Source organism: Octodon degus, unplaced genomic scaffold (genome assembly GCF_000260255.1).
Source record: "Octodon degus isolate 3935 unplaced genomic scaffold, OctDeg1.0 scaffold00010, whole genome shotgun sequence".
Lineage (NCBI taxonomy): Eukaryota > Metazoa > Chordata > Mammalia > Rodentia > Octodontidae > Octodon > Octodon degus.
In genome coordinates, this window is record NW_004524586.1 from 29,005,386 (window position 1) to 29,021,641 (window position 16,256).

A 16,256-nucleotide genomic window follows, 5' to 3' on the forward strand; every position below is an offset into this window, starting at 1 on the left:
ATGACAAAAAGAACTTTTCAGGTATGATTAAACTAAAGATCTTCAAACCAGGTTATTTTGGATTATCTGGCTAGGCCCAGTGTCATCACAGGGATCCTTATAAAGGAAACAGGGAGATAAGAGAGTCACAGCAGGAGATACAATCATGGAAATAGCTTGAAATGTGATTGTTGACTGGAAAAAGACTATGAGCTCAGGAAGGTGAATGGCTTCTAGTTTCTAGAAACTAGCTGGGGAGTTAGCTCATGGCACAGTGCTTGCCTGGCAAGTGTGAGATTGTGAGTTTGATTCCCAGTACAAAAAGGGGTAGGGGGAGGGGAAGGGGGAAGGGAGAGACGGGAGGGGGAGGAGGTTTTAGAAACTAAGAAAGGTACACTCTGCATCATCGATCACTTTCCTCTTTGGCCCCATAATTTATTTGATCAAAAAATTTGAGACACTACCGAGTTATATGACGTTACAGTACAAGATCTCACATGTCCTGAGTCTTAATTGACCTTGGAAGGCTAGGGCCAAAATGTTGGCTTTCCTTGTGACCCTCCTTTTTATCTAATTTTGGTCTGCAAGCTTAGGTTGTTAACCATCCAGAAGACAAGCTTATTGTTATTACCATACAACCTAGGCTGTTAAGCTTAACCTCACTATCTGAATATCAAACATCTTTTTTTCCATAATTTTATTGAGAGACAAATAGCAGTGAGACAGTTTCGAATCAAATTGGTAGGACAGTTTCAATAATTAACACATTGCATACATTCTTACTAGTGGTTAATTGCTGTACAAGATGCAGACATGATATCCTGTTTACAAACACTGTTAGAACAAATCCCTCTATGTATTAAGAGAATGTAACTATATATCTATCCTAACCATTTTAAATACACAGATGCAAAATGGACATTCATCTGCATCCCCTTTTTTGTTTACTTTCATCATTTGAATATTACAGATGTGTTAACTCAGCAAAATATTCTAAAAGAGTCCAGTAGTCCATAATAGTATTGGGTCTTCCTCTTGACTGGCAGTGTCAGAAATTGTTGACCTGAGTCCCCTACAGTTCAACATTACACCATGGCTTTACTTCTCATACTTCATTTTTATACTTTCCTGCATTCTCTCAGGCTTTCACAGAGAGCACATTGGCCAAGCAATGGCCGTGACTAATCCACATGGCTGACATTGACAAAGGTTCTACAATCTGAGGTACAGGATCTCTGGATAAATCCTGAGGGCATTTCACTGACCTTATCAGACCCAAAAGCTACAACTCTTGTTACATAGGTCTTGCTTTATCTTGGTCTTAACCATCCAGCAGAAAAGTATAAAAACGGAGTATAAGAAGTAAAGCCATGCTGTTATGTTGAGCTGTAGGGGGCTCAGGTCAACAATTTCTGACACTGCCAGTCAAGAGGAAGACCCAATACTATTATGGACTACTGGACTCTTTTAGAATATTTTGCTGAGTTAACACATCTATAATATTCAAATGACAGAACTAAACAAAAAAGGGGATACAAATGAATGTCCATTTTGTATCTGTGCATTCAAAATGGTTAAGATAGATTTATAGTTACATTCTCTTAATGAATAGAGGGATTTGTTCTAACAGTGTTTGTAAACAGGATATCATGTCTGCATCTTGTACAGCAAATAACCACTAGGAAGAGAATATGTAATGTGTTAATTATTGAAACTGTCCTACCAATTGGATTTGAAACTGTCTCGTTGCTACATGTCTCTCAATAAAATTATGGAAAAACAAAGAAACTAGGAAAGGTAGAGCCCTTGGAGAGGGTTTAGCCCTACTGGCACATTGACTTTAGCCCACTGAGAATTATTTTAGGCTTTTGATCTTCAGAACTGTAATACTTTAAAAGTAATGCTGTCTTTAGCCACTAAGTTTTTGTCAATCTGTTCTATTATCAATAGAAGTCTGAGGATGCACATAGTTTAAACAGTTGTTATAAATTGTCCTCATCTCCCTCTGCACCAGTGCCTTGTCCTCTTCAGTTCCACTAGTTAAGGAAAGGATCTTTCTGGGTCATCCAGGTTGGCACTGGATGGATGGTGATCTTCCTGCCTCAGCCTTCTAAGTGCTGGTATAATAGGCAGGCATATGCCATCACACCCTGCACCTCCGCAGCAAGACCTTGACTATTTCTTTTTTATGTTTTTAATTTTATTTATTTATTTATTTATTTATTGGATTCAGGGTCTCACTACGCAGCTCGGACTCAATGATCCTCCTGCTTTCAGCCTCCCCAGCACTGGAATTACAGGTGTACACCACCATGTCCAGTTTTGGTAGCTGGCACAGCACACAGGGGTTCTGGGGACAGCACAGCAGGAGGTACTGGAGATCAAACTCGGGTCCTTGCACTTGCCAGGCAGGTGCTTAGATCTCCAAGCTATCTCCCCAGCCCTGGAGGGTCATCTTGATGGAGCAGTTTCATGAGAGGACTTGGGGGCTCTATCTAGCCCCTCAGTGTACAAATAATGACACCTTCTCCCTGACCTCAGCCTTGACCCTCACCTGGATTTGGGTCAGTCAAGATACTCCTGTGTTGGGAGTGGCTGAAGCTAGAAATTGATCATACGCAGGAGGACAGGACAAGGCCACAGTGCCTAAAGCAGTCAAGCTACCTCAGTTTTGAGTAAGGCATCCTGCCTAGACAATTTCAACCATTAGTCTCTAGCAACTTTTTGTCTCCTGATACTAATCTTGTAAGAGTAGAAATAAATGCCCCTATTATTGTTCTTTGGGTCTTTTGCTTATCAGGCAAACAGGCTTCCACTTGAACCCAGCTCTCGTCTCTTGTCTAGCTTTTTCTCATTCTTGCCACCATTTCTCCCCAGGGCACACTGAGATACCAACAAATCCTTATACCCAATTTGCTGGCTTCCTGCTAAGGGGCCACCTCTTCCAGGTCGCTGCTTCAACCTATCAGCCCCTTTGCCCAGTCTTCTGCTATTTCCTTTCCTGTCCTCCTGTGGCAGGATCCCCTTTGTGCTTCTTTATTATCATTTTACCAGGATTTGAAAGGGAGAGATGATACATCACATGCTAGACTGATCATAAGTATGTACTTTTCAGGATTTTGTGGCAAATTGTCAATATGGATGTTTAAGGTCCTGTAGTCGTTTTAATGTTTGTTTGATCAGTCAGAGTAACTGCTTATTTTAGAATATTCAAGTAAAGAAACATAAAATAGAAAACATATGTAAACTTATAAAGGCAACCACTTCAAGTGTTAAGATTATGCTCATTAAAGAAAAATCTAGAACAATGACAGGCAAGGTTCTAAGCACTTTATATAGATTAGCTCATTACCGCCTCATGACAACTCTACCAGGGAAGTGCTCTTTTCCTAATTTGGCAGCTGAGGAAGAGCAGGCCCAGAGAGGTTAAGAAATCTTTAAGGGTACATGCCAGCTAATACCAAGCCTAAATTGATCATGCCCAGGCTGGTGGCTTTACCTTCATGCCCTGCTGACACAGAAAATAGAAAGCAAAATGGCTCCTGTAGTCACACAGCCCCAAGATGATCTTTTGAACTATTTCCTTGCAAAGTTTTTAACGTATTTTTTAAGTGAAAAGGCAGTTCTTAGTGTGGGGGATGTATAAGGGTGTAGCTATATCTTCTTATTTAGTATTATACCATGAGCCTTTTATATGTATCCAAATTTCATAGTAGAACGCCCACAAGAATCTATTGAAATTTTCTGTCAAGACTATTGAATAGGAATTCTAAGCAATGACAAAAAAAAGGAGTTGTTTTGTCCAGTTTCAGATAATTTCATCATTTCTTATGGAATCAGACACAAATGACTATTTCCTGGCCTGCTCTCTCCTGATAAGGGACATTGGTTGGACTGGTATTAACACTTCCTCAGGTCCCTTCACTTGTTAAGATGATACCTTGCACCATTGCTGTGGAAATTTAAAACAAGATGTAAAGGTATGGCAGCCTTATGCTCCTCTACAAATTCTGGTGATTATCTTAAGATCATTCTCAATGCCCAGAGAAATTTGCCAAAGATACATAATACTATAATTTTATGTCAGGTAGAATTGTATTATTCTCTTATTTGGCTTTGAGAAAAGGTTCCCATCCTTATCTAAGAGGTTACTTGCTTTGTCTACAGTTATAGGAGACTGAAGCATACATAAAACTTTTCAGAAAATTTAATTCTGATGAGATCGGGAGTGTTCAGGGTGGTATGGCCGTAGACAGAAAATTTAATTCTGAGCAGATATTGAAATTTCATTTCAAGGTTCCCTCTTGGTTGGGACATTTTGGGGGAAGGGAAATGGTTAAATTATAACAGACTGGACACAAGGAACAAGAAAGTTTGACTGAACTCCACTAGTCCTTTTACCTTACATCAGCTGGGGGAGGGGCAGTATTCTTGAAAGGGTTTAATTTTATTAAAAATCAGACAATTATTTAAGTATCTGTATGAGAAATTCTAATAACTTCCCGAAATGGGGTTATGAAATGCATTCTCAGAAGGCAATTCTGGACAGGTTTAATATTTCACAATTAAATTTATGAGAAAAAGAACAGGTGATTTGAGAGTCTTCTTTTACAGTTTGTGTCTAGATGTCTACCCCCCAAGGCCTTATACAGTTGTGGGATGACCTCCTAGAGTTTGTGATTAATTCATGATCCAGGGCTGGGATTTCAGGTGTGAGTTCTATGCCTGGCCTGGTGCAGATAGCCTGAATACAGTATGAATAATGGAGAAAGGCCTACCGTCACTATTGCCTTTCTGCTCTTGCTGTTCTGCTGTTTTATGCCACCAGGAATTGCTGCCCTCTGCCGTGTGCCACTCTGCCTTGGAGATAGCTGATTATGGACTGAAACTACTACAAACTGTGAGCTAAATAAATCTTTGCTTTCTTAATTCTGGATGCCTGGTATTTTGTCCCAGAAACAAGAGAAAAGTGACCAAGGCACTTCCAAGGAATAAAGACCCTCTCCCCTAAGGTACTCAGTTTCCATCATTAGAGCATTAACTAGGAGTTGCCAGCTCAGAACAATTACAATGATAATACACGAAATGATTAATCATACATCTTACTAACTTTTAAAATGTCTGGAGGAATATTCCATCAAGAGTTAATGGCCAAAAAAAAGAGTTAATGGCAATTATCAAGTATCTCTGCAAGAATTGGCAATTGTGAGATTATGGAATATTTTCAACTTTTATACTATATATCTTTAATTTTTTTCATTTAAAAAAAATGCCACCTGCTTTACCTTGGTCTTAACCATCCAGCAGAAAAGTATAAAAACGAAATATAAGAAGTAAAGCCAAACTGTTATGTTGAGCTATAGGGGACTCAGGTCAACAATTTCTGATATTGCCAGTCAAGCAGAAGACCCAATACTATTATGGGCTAGTGGACTCTTTTAGAATATTTTGCTGAGTTTACACACCTATAATATTCAAATAATGGGACTTAACAAAAAAAGGGTATACAGATGAATGTCCATTTTGTATCTGTGTAATCAAAGTGGTTAGGATAGATATATAGTTACAGTCTCTTAATGAATAGAGGGATTTGTTCTAATAGTGTTTGTAAATAGGATATCATGTCAGCATCTTGTACAGCAATTAACCACTATGAAGAATGTGTGCAATGTGTTAACTATTGAAACTGTCTTACCAATTTGATTTGAAACTGTCTCATTGCTATTTGTTTATCAATAAAATTATTTAAAAAATGCCACACAGGAGCCAGGGAGATAGAATAAGTGCTTCCTTGGCAAGCACAAGGGTCTGAGTTCAATCCCCGATTCTGCCAATAAATAAATAAACAAATTAAATAACCAAACAAGTATTACTTCTGTAATCTGAATCATACAGTATGTTTTTCAAATCAGCAAATCAGTCCTGGGAACTTAGGGATGGGTGTTACCAGTTTTGCCCATTTTCATTGGCAGGGACTGTCCTGTTCAATCAGGTGACCCAAGTCATCTTGACTGTGAGGAACTGGCTTACAGGCAGGTCTTTCTACACTTAGTTGCATCAGAATCCCCTAGAGGGCCGGTTACAACTCAGATCAGTGGGCCCCAGCCACCTGTGTTGTTGACTCAGTAGGCTTGGAGTGTGGCCCACAGCACGAATTTCTTTTTTATGGTTTTATTTTTATTAGTACATGTGGGCCGTACTTGTGGGGAGTTGGTACATGACCATAACACATCTTAATTGTTTTTCTTCTTCCCTTCTCTCCCTCCCTCCATCTCGTGATCCCCTTCCCGCGACAGAAAGATTACCTCCCTATTTCCTTTTGTCTTTTGTTTATATTTTGGGTTTCTTAGATAAGCTTGTGTGTCTCATTTATTTCACTTAACGTTATGGTTTCCAGATGCATGCATTTTCCTACAAATGACTCATTTATCTTTTTTTAGGGTAGAGTGGTACCACATTGAGTGTAAATGCCACATTTTTTTGTTCATCTGTTGATGGACACACAGGCTGCTCCACAAGGTGCACGTTCTTAAATCAGTTCCCCATTTGGCTACTGGTTTGGGGACTATGCTTGGTGAGCCAGTGTGGCACTGAAAGAAAACTTCAGCAAGAAGGGAGGTTGAAGCCCCAGCTGGCAAAAAAAAAAAGTGAACTTCACTGACTTCTTCCTTTTAACTGTATTTATTTTTATTTTTCAGCAGATGAAATTGACTTGACTGTTTCTATTTAATAAGAAATCCAGCTAAATAAGGGTTGTACCATGTCTTATTAAGCAAGTGCTTGGTTTAGACAGTTTTCAATGAAGTGCCATGGTGTCTAGGGTTGGCTGTCTGAGCTAGGGGCTTCATCACCTGAGGGATGGCCATGGCTTCTCACCCTCATTTTAGGGCACTGGTCTTGTTTTCTCTGACCCCTAGGGTGGTATCACTGAGGGGAACAAGGTAGTGATTATGGCAGACTGACTTTCTCTTTGGGCAGCAATGAGGGAGTGTTACTGAAGCAGGAGAAACAGAAAAAGCAATCCCCTCTCGGTCCTGCAATCCACCAATCATGAATGTATTCATTTTTTGTATGTGGTAACACATACGTAGCATAAAGTTTATCATTCTAGACATATTAAGTGTATGCTTCTGATATTTCACGTAAAACAATCCTTATAGCTGACCTTTTATGACTGACTGGCTTCTGTCACCTAGCACCTTGTATCCTAAGGGTCACCTTTGTTGTACCATGAACCAATGCTTCACTCTGTTTTATACCCACTCTTGGTGAGATTCAGTTTGATCTACACCTCCTCCACTTACCCAGCTCCAACAAGAATTTTCTCCTCCCCTTGGTTGCTTTCTCTATCTACCCAGCTTCCAAGCTGTTTCTTTAGAAACGAGCTAACAAAGAATTTGTTTTCTCTTTGCTAAAGCAAATCATCTGACTCACGAGATTCTAATAAGTGGACTTTAAAAATGGATCAAGAATTTAGTTTTTTTCCATTTGACAATGTCAATGCCATCATATTTCTTGCCCTTAATATTTCCAGTCTGTGGCTACTTCTTACCTTTCCCCAGGGTCTCACTCCTCCAGTTTTGGTACCCAGAGGACAGGTCACTAGTGACCTTCTTCAAATCAGGCGGCATGGAGACGTCTGCTCCTACCCATCGCCTGCAGGGACTTGTTCACACTTGGCTGGCACGGAGACCACTCAGAATCGAACGTCTGCCTGCACTCCCGCCCCTTCCATACAAGCCCTCCTGGAAAACCATCTGTTCACCAGACTCCAAGCCTTCTCATTTGTTCTGCCTTCCCCCTGTCTGGAATGCTCACAAATGTCTGTGCCACCTGGGGCCCCGGCTCCGACAGAACCCAGCCTGTCAGGGGCCTCTGCACTTCACTTTGGAAAATTCAGGGAAAAAGAAAAGCCACTTTCCCAAGTCAATTTCTACTCTTTTTAAAACTTTATTTAATATATTTGGTACAGGGTCTCAACACACAGCTCAGATTCATAGTGATCCTCCTGTTTTCAGTCTCTCCAGCGCTGGGATTACAGGCATGTGTCACCATGCCAGGTCTTGGTGGCTGGCTCAGCATGCCCAGGGGCTTAGTCCCCTGAGTTATCTTGCCAGTGTCAAATTCTACTCTTAAATCTTCATTTCTACTGATAAGGTGAAAAGCCTCCTGTTGTTACTTTATCAGCTCCAATATAAAATATTAGCCTGTTCATATCATTTAGTTCTATGTGAAGTACCAATTATTCTATTTAATGTTAACACTATGACAATGCTTATTTCACATGGATGATCTTAAATTAATGTGTGAAACTTTTGGAACTTTTAATTTTTTTAAATTTATTTATTTTTGTTCCATAATTTTATTGACAGACAAATAGCAATGACAGTTTCAAACCAAATTGGTAGGACAGTTTCAATAATTAACACATTGCATACTCTCTTCCTAGTGGTTATTTGCTGTACAAGATGCAGACATGATATCCTATTTATAAACACTATTAGAACAAATCCCTTTATTCATTAAGAGAATGTAACTATATATCTATCCTATCCACTTTGAATACACAGATACAAAATGAACATTCATCTGTATCCCCTTTTTTGTTTAGTTCCATCATTTGAATAATATAGGTGTGTTAACTCAGCAAAATATTCTAAAAGAGTCCAGTAGCCCACAATAGTATTGGGTCTTCCGTCTCACTGGCAATGTCAGAAATTGTTGACCTGAGTCCCCTACAGCTCAACATAACAGCATGGCTTTACTTCTTATACTCCGTTTTTATACTTTTCTGCTGGATGGTTAAGACCAAGGTAAAGCAGAACCTGTGCAACAAGAGTTGTAGCTTTTGGGTCTGAGAAGGTCAATGAAATCCCCTCAGGATTTATCCTGAGATCCTGTACCTCAGATTGTAGAACCTTTGTCAGTGTCAGCCATGTGGATGAGTCTCGGCCATTGCTTGGCCAATGTCCTCTCTGTGAAAGCCTGAGAGAATGTTTTCTCTCCATGTGACTCTCCTTAGGCACACTCTACATCATCGATCACTTTCCTCTTTGGCCCCAAAATCTCCTTGATCAGAAAATTTTGGACACTACTGAGTTATATGACGTTACAGTACAAGTTCTCATATGTCCTGAGTCTTAATTGACCTTAGAAGGCTAGGGTCAAAATGTTGGCTTTCCTTGCAGCCCTCCATTTTCTCTAATTTTGGTCTGCAAACTCAGGTTGTTAACCATCTAGAAGACAAGCTTATTGTTATTACCATACAACCTAGGCTGTTAAGCTTAAGGAACTTTTCATTGATCATCATTTTATTTACATTTTTAAATTTAAATTATTTCTTTATGCTTTGCTGCATTTTAATTGTGATAATATTCTTCCTTACATAGGACCACTTGTAATTTGGGGTGGGGGTCAGTAGGATGGATAGAAAATATAGAAATCACAGTCCTCTTTAATCTTCTACGACTGTTCTTCTGACTTATTATTTTCTTGAATAAAGCAGGGCTGTGGAAAAGGATGGAAAATACACTTTTTTAAGTTATTCTATATACTAGGACTCTTTTTGTGCCTTTCAGATACAGGTTTCTTTGACTTAGCAGCTTTGAAGTTGATTACACAAACATTTTTGGGTTTTAAGGAAGAACACCTCTTTCCAGTTTCATATCCATGTGGAACAGCCTGTCTCACCTTCTAGTTGCTTCCTTCATGCTTTCCCTTACAAAGCAAGCATTTCCTACCAACCCTGCGAAGAGAACCATGGCTTAGCTATTTTATGCATGGTTTACGATTTGATGAATTTCCTGCACCTCTATACAACAAGTAAACTTGGTTCTCTTGGATTGGTTAAAAAAGGTCACTGTAAATGAAATAGGGGAAGTGAGTGATTATTCCAAGAGAGGTGATAAGCCAGGTCAACATAATGAAGCAGACATCAATTCTATGGCTTTTGATCTGGAAATAAGTTACCTTTGATCGAGCACATTGGATGCAAAGGAAGAGTGGGAAAGCCTGCCTGCTTGTTCCAAGTGCAGACTGCTAAGGTTCTCCCCTGTGAAGTTGCTATTTTTACCATATAAAATATGAAGACATTTATTCTGGGAGAAATCTTTGAGGCTGTACAAATTTGCTATTTCTCCTTAAACTTTCACCTACTCATTTGAGAATTTTATCACCCCATTATCTATTACCTTGGTGTTCTAGTGGTGTTTTTCCTATTCATTTCTTCCACATTCATTAATTGCAATTCTCTTATATGGAAGACTTGTCCCTTTCTCCTTATTTCCTTATTTTATCAGTTATTTGATTATATCTGTCTGGACTCAAAAGTATTAGTTTTATTCTTTGTGCTATACTCCAGTGCTATTACTATTTAATTTGCTAGTTGAACCACTCCAACATTGGTCTTTGGGAGCCCTTTTGCGTGGGAGGTTTTTTTTTTTTGCGGAATAGGGAATTGAACTCAGGCCCTTGTGCTTGCCAGGCAAGCACTTATTCTACTGAGCTATCTCCGCAGCCCCTTTTTGAGTGTCTCATTATTTTTCTTGAATACATCTTTATTTTCTGACACTGTGAGATTTTGAAATTTCTCCATAAAGCTCATCAGAAGTACTATATAATATCTAAGTCACTCACTATATAATTTATTTTAATGTAATGATGATGTTAACAGTTATAAAGCAAAGTATCATCCATTACATGTAAATTGCATGTGTCAAGTCCAAGTACAGGCAGGGAGCTAGTGTGATAATCTGTTAAGTGCTACAGAGGCAGAGGCTGAAGCACCTTTAATTTTTATCCAAAATTTTGCTGCCACTGTGCAATACAGTGTTGCCTTTTAAGTCATGTGCTATCATTTTGATTGTGATAACACAGACACTTTCCATTTTCCAAATGTATTATCGATTCTGGAAGAAATGGGAGTTTAGTGGGACAAAGATATAGTATTCTTGTATTTGTCTATAACTGTTCATCATGAATTCACCTAATGTGAAATCCCATATTAACCATGCTGTTAAAAATACTCCAGTAAGAGAGGCAGGATGAAGAATTACACTTCTATTCACATCAGTAGCTGGACTGGAGTCTTGATATTAACTTACTCTGTGTTGGCCAGCAAAAGTTTCTCAAAGGAAAAGTGAAAAGATAATTGGGCATACAGCTCAGTGGCATAAATGCCTGCCTGGAAAACATAAGGTAATAAGTTCAATCCCCGATACCCCCCCCACAGCAGTAGGAACAATTCAAAATAACTAAATAAGTGAAAAAAGGCATGATAACTTGTAATTTCAAGAAACTCAGAATGAGAAAATTCTATAGTGTTCTGAATAGAATTGTTACAGTTTAGGTTAGTTAAGGTATTCCAATTTTAGCATAGATCAGAAATTTTTAAACTACGTTTCACCATAAGTCTTTTTTTTAAAGAATAATTTTTTATTGTCATAGTTTGTGAAGAGAAACCAGGGTAGACAGTTCAAGGAAGGACACAGAGTGTGCCCTGTTTTAGGTTCCAAATTTCTTTTTGATAGGTGGTGGGATCTGAGCAATGATATCATCAAGGGGCCATTCTACTGCCACAAGTGTCCTTTCATTCAAAAGATCCATGAAAAGTAAGTGCTTATGTTTCTTAGAAATTTTAAAGGCATGGGCTGTGTTCCTTCAAAAGACATCCGATTCATTTGTAGGAGGAAGTGGATTTAGAGTACTGTTTTGTCATTTGGAAGAGGCAGTGACTTGTCAATGACGCAGGACATGTAGGCCTCATGGAGGAGAATGTGCATTGGTCTCTTGGGATGAACACTGATGGGTGTGAGGGGAGTATCCCTTTGGAGCCAAAGGTGGTGAAACCCTGCTTCTGGACATTCCAGCTCCATTCTGTATACTTTTGGTCTGGGATGCTGTATTCAAATACCTGCTGGTCAGAATGAGCAATGACAAGGTTGTTGGTATTGGCAGCGGTGGCCAGAGCAGTCACTGGAAAATTGTAAGCAGGCACTGTGCAATGAAGCTTTAGGTGTTTTACGTTGTACACATGGACTCCAGCATTGGTACCTGACACAGCTAGCCAATTCCCATCTGGACTGACAGCCAAAAGACACATGGCCTCCATCATCCCTGACTGAGGCTGGAAAGTATGAAGGTGCTTGAAGCTTCCTTCCAATAGCTGAATGATATGTAGTGACCCCTAATTTGATGCCACAAAGAGCTTTGTTGAATCTTCAGAAAACAAAATCTAAAGGGCAGAACGAAGGAAGGCCGGCATTTTGGAAACCCTCTGGAGGTTTATGTTGTCATGTTCATAATTCAACTGATAGACAAAAACCCGAGATGCTGTAGAATAGGTTATCCAGCTTCTACGCGGGGAGATAGAACTGCAAATAATGTTCTCAGCACCCTTTGTTTTGAGATGTAGTACATGATCTGCATTTTTAGAAAGTGGAAGAGTATCCCCATTCTTGCCTTTGCAACAGTGGATCCCACTTACCAAAGTTCCAAGGGATGAGCAAAGTGGAAGAGGAGAAGCTGCCTCTTTTTAGAACAGAAAATGAGTCACTGATGGGGAAAGGTGATTTTCCAGATAGCAGCATCATAATTCTTCACCTCCACCCTCTCCACCAGAGGGCGAATGACTAAGTGGGTGTCAGTACTTCCAGATATCCACGCATGCCATGGGTGTGGTGCTGGAATGGCTTGGTCCACACCCACTGCTTCTCAGTGCTGTTGGAAGTCACAGAGACCAGCTGAAAATGGAATACTGTGCCTTCAGCTGTGCCCACCATGAAACTGTCTTCTTCATCAGCAGTGGGCGGCAATGGACTGTATATCAGTACTTGCAGTGAGATGGCTCTATTTTCTTTTCTTTTTCTTTTTTTTTTTTTGGAACTGGGGATTGAACTCAGGCCCTTGCACTTGCCAGGTAAGTGCTTATTCTACTGAGCTATCTCCCTGGCCCTGTGAAGATGGCTCTTGACAAACGTCCCTGTAGCAGAATCCCAGAACTGGAATTTCCCCGCAGAGTCCACGCTTATGACAGGGCTGTCAGATAAAAAGGCCACACCACACACAATACACTTCTGCTTAGACACATCCATGTATTGCCTATCTATTATTATCTTATGAATAGCACTGCCGGATTTGATATCAAACACACTAATATAGTCGATGGAGCCTGATGCAATGTGGGTACCAGCGAGATGACAGCCGAGATTCAGGATGCAACTTTTCTGCTGATTAAAATTTCTTCCAAACTGAATTTTGTCAGGGGTGACTTGCAATAGCTTCACAGATCCATCTTTACAACCAACTAAAAGTTGAGAGCCACTGGGGCTAGCAATCATACTCCAAAGGCATCCATTGCATATTTGATGTTTAATGCCTGTAAGTCATACTCAAGAATTTCTCCATTGAGCCCAGCACTAAAGAGTCACTGTCCTTCTGCCCAGCACAGAGCTTCTGTAGCACGGGATTCATGATCTGCAAAAAATTTCTCCTGAAAGTAGTTTGCTGACAAGTTACAAATTTCCACAGTGCCATCTGTTTATGAAACAGCCAATCTATTTGACTGGTTATTGTAAGCCACACAGCGGATCCTTTGTAGGACATAATTAAAGATAGGCTTTGAATTCAGCCATTCCTGAGGCCCTCCACCACCAGCCCGGAGCTTGCCCCTCTCTGCCCTAGCCCCACATACATGCCCGCTCTCCATCTCTGCCCCCTGTAAGTCTTTCTTGAGGCACTGGGGATTGAACCTAAGGTCTTGCCCTTCTTTTGTGATAAAAGAAGGGTAAATTTGTCCTTTGAGGAATAATACCCAGATCAAGGATACAGTACTCTGGATCAAGATGGGAAAGATAGGATTGTAGGGCTGGCAGTGTGGATTCATGGTGGGATGGTTGCCCAGCATGTGTGAAATCCTGGGTTCCCCCCAGCACAAGAAGAAGATGAGGGCCGGCCAAATAGTTCAGCGGACTAAAGCACCTGCTTAGGCAGTTGCAGGCACTGGGGTTCGATCCCCAGCATGCTGTGCCGGCCCTGCCCCCGGGGCGCATTGAGATGGTGAATGAGACTGGGCGTGGTGGCACAGGCCTGTAATCCCAGCATTTGGGAGATTGAAAACAGGAGGATCACTATGAGTCTGATCTACGTAGTGAGACCCTGTAGACTCTGATGACAACAACAACAATCACAAGGGTAAAGGTATGTCGTGAGACAGACCAAGACTCACAAAGTTCAAGTGATCAGTCTTCAGCTGTGTTGTGGCAAAACAACTCAATGAGAAAAATGTCTTTACTGCATTAGATTAAACAGGGAAATCTGATTTTTTAAGCCCTGCCAAGTTTTGCTGCCAGTATTCTGCTTTGGGTATACTGGTCTCTACAATGTCCAGGCAAATCTGATAATGTTCATTGACTTGACTCACTGTTCTGAGAATGCATGGGGCTACCAGCCAACAGTCTTCAGCATCCCAGATGCCAGGCCGCTCCACATCTAGCTCAGCTATTTCCATGTTGAAATGTGCCCCTAACTTTCAGGGGCCTTTCTCTTTGGAAGAGAATTAGGATGATCCGGTGACCCAAGATTTAGCAATGAGAACCACCTCTGGAACTGGATGTATCTCAGACCAGTTTGTCTAGTTGGGGCTCAGGGGGCAAGAGTCCTAGTAACAGTGGGTTTAGCCAGGCTTTGTGGGTTTTCATGTTTGCTCTGATGGTATTGTGTGGCTGTACTGTTTTGATTGAACCAAGATTTGCCAAGACACATAATGAACGAGGCACCATGTGCCTGGAGCAGGTATAATTGAGTATTCATCCCTTCCTTCAACACTTCAGATCCTTAATCTCCAGGTTCTTTAATCCATCCCTTAGGAGTCTGACACTGATGTCACCACTACTTTAATCTCAGCAGCTGTGTGAATGAGCCTTGCAACTCTTCATCATTCTCCTTTAGATTGCTTGGAAACACATGAACAGTATTTAGAAAGATGCTGTTACTGATCTCTTGCTGGTAAGATCTTGGCTTGGAGGATCTTTTAAAGCCAGTTAAACAGTTACAAGGACATCTTTCTATGGAAATTCTAGGATGTGACCAATTTAAAAGAGTTGCTCTGCCATCATAGGTGAGGTATGGAAACAACTGTCCATTAGATAGGGTTCAGCTTTTATTTGTCACCTTTGGGTGATCCATTAACCTTTACCTGCCTCCATTTTCAGGGGCCAATGCTCTAATCTCTGTATTGTCTTGCTTTCATTCTGAGTGAACGTCTCCCATCTATTTCACTATCTCTTCCTACCACCAGATGGTGGAAAGCGAAAAGGAATTCACACACTGGCACGTCAATGTGGTAGCAGGCAGAGTATGGTTGAAAGGTGTGGTGGAGAACGAACCCAGAAGGGCGCTTGTGGCTTGCTCAAAAATTCCCAAGAATTCTCCGTTTTTATTTTAGCATCTACTCAAGGGTTGGCTGGCTGGGTCTGAGGCAATGATGCCTATCAGGGAGGGAAACAGCGTTTGTCTCAGTAGAATCCGCATACCATCAGAGCCCTAGAACATTTCCAAGACAGTGAACACCACCTGTCCTGGCACGCTAAGGCAGGGTAGCCCCCCCATCCTTCTCAGTCTCGGTCCCACCACCTCCTAAGCGCAGAGCCCGCACTTGGCCTGCCTGGGTTCCCACGCGGCCCTCCAGGGGGCCTTTCTCTACCACTCGAAACCGTCCCCTTCTTCCGTGTCCCTCCCGCCCCTAGGGGTCACCTGTCAGAAGTCTTAGCAGGTGTCCTGCCCTTCACCTGCTCGCTATCTCTCTTCCCCTATACCTTCTCCATCTCTCCCCGCCCCCTCCGGGCCCGCCCCCTGCTCCTCTTCCACGTGCCCCTCAACTCCGACGCCCCCTCCCCCACGGACCCCATCTCCTCCGGTCTCGAGGAGTCTCGCGGCACTTCCCGGGGCGTTAGCCCGAGCCGCCGCGGGCAGGGGGCTACTGCTGGAAGCTGGGGCCCTACCTAGTGGGCTGCGAAGAGGGCGCCGGAGCGTCTCCGCCTCGGGACGCCCCCGGAGCCAGGCCTTCTAGGCCCAGCCCCGCCCCGCCCCTCTCCTGCCCCGCCCCCGCCCCCCTGCCTCCGCCCCGGCGGCCGCGCGTTCCCCGCAGGCGGAGCCGCAGGAGCATCACGGTGGCGGCAGCGGCAGCAGCAACGAGGAGGAGGGGACAGCAGGCGGCGGGGCCGCGCTGCTGGGCGCTGGGCTGGGCGGCGCTTTTTTTTTTTTTTTTGCAATTTCCACTC

At 41.9% G+C, this 16,256-nt stretch overlaps 1 pseudogene; it reads right to left on the reverse strand.

Moving 5' to 3' along the window:
* Window positions 1-11,481: 11,481 nt before the first annotated feature.
* On the reverse strand, window positions 11,482-13,610 carry LOC101582508 (annotated as a pseudogene).
* Between the last annotated feature and the right edge of the window lie 2,646 nt (window positions 13,611-16,256).